Source organism: Lucilia cuprina, chromosome 2 (genome assembly GCF_022045245.1).
Source record: "Lucilia cuprina isolate Lc7/37 chromosome 2, ASM2204524v1, whole genome shotgun sequence".
NCBI lineage: Eukaryota > Metazoa > Arthropoda > Insecta > Diptera > Calliphoridae > Lucilia > Lucilia cuprina.
In genome coordinates, this window is record NC_060950.1 from 18,737,073 (window position 1) to 18,738,584 (window position 1,512).

Consider the following 1,512-nt stretch of genomic DNA (forward strand, 5'->3'; position numbering starts at 1 on the left):
TAGCAATAATGGCATTTAGATTGTCTAATATAATGCAGAATGACTTTTAAGGGTTCAGGTTTCACACAGAATGCCAACCAAAAGAAAAAAATGGCACATGATTCAAAAACTAAAAGCAGTATAATATTTCATTATACATATTTTAATGCACATTTTTTTTTGCATAGAACAGTGTGACAGGTGGACAAAATTGGCGAAGAAAACTAACTAAGATTAAAATACCATTATATTTATGGTATAATTATAATCACGTAAGTATGTAATAAATCTGATATAGTTTATGATACTCAGGACTTCTTTAAAGTCAGCTCATTAGCGGTATTTTTGATCGTATATCTGTTTATATGGACCAGTTTCTATAGTCCAAAACACTGTACAAAGTATAGCTTAGTTTGTAATCAAAACTGAAAACACTATACATTTCTACTGCAAATAATTTAGAAACAACAACAAAAATGTGTTATTTTTATGTTGATTTTTATCAGTATTATTATATTTGTTTTTGTGCTGCAGACATGTTTGTGAATAATACTAAAATGTGAAAGTTGATTTTTTTTTGTAACCAACCAAAATATTATAAAATTTGTATATAATAGGGTGCTTAAAATTGAATACAATAAAATTATATTTTCATCAAACACTGACATACCAAATTTTGATAAGGAGTATTGTAGTTAATGTAGTTATTTCATATATTACTTGGTAATTAGTGGTCGTTATGAATAACATTAATTAATTTTTCGAAAAGGATTCGTAGCCAATTGCTTTAGACACATGCTATGTCTAATAAGGAAATAGCTTTTGGTTTTAAACCTAGTTTTTTAAGGAAATGAAGATTTTTGCATTTGTGTAAAAAACATTACATATAGATTTATAAAATAACCTGTTAATGGAGCATTGAGTATGAGAATAAATTGTAAACATAAAAAATAACTGTAAAACCAGTTTTAAGTCCGAAAAAATCGTGTAAGCACATTTGTAACCAGTTATTTTTTGGTAATCGTCGAGCAAAAATAATTAGTTATTCACCTAAAAAGTAACTACTTACACTTTTTTCAAATATTACTTGCCTACTTACCGGGTAAGTAAAGATTTTGCTGGGTTGTTTTGAATTTTCCTATAGAATTAAAAAGATCAAAGAATGTTTAGTCATACATTCTATATTGTGACGTGTTGCTATACAGCATAAATAGTGTCAGTACATTTGAGATTTTTTTTGCCGATTGTCTCCAAAACAAAGCTTAATCTCTATCATATCTCATTCCTTCTTTAGAATTCTTTAAATTAAATGCAGATCTTAATAACAATTAATTGCCAACAAAGGAAAAAATGTAGAAAAAAGTGAGAATTTTTCTCCGACAAACATAAAAGGTTATGTTTTTGCTTACCTAATACCTTCAGCTAAACAGGACATTCGCCTTTAATATATCCTTAATCTTCGTATCATTTTGTTTTTAATTTCTATAACAGATTGTATTCGGGGTCGCTATAGACAACAGACAGTCAAGTCGA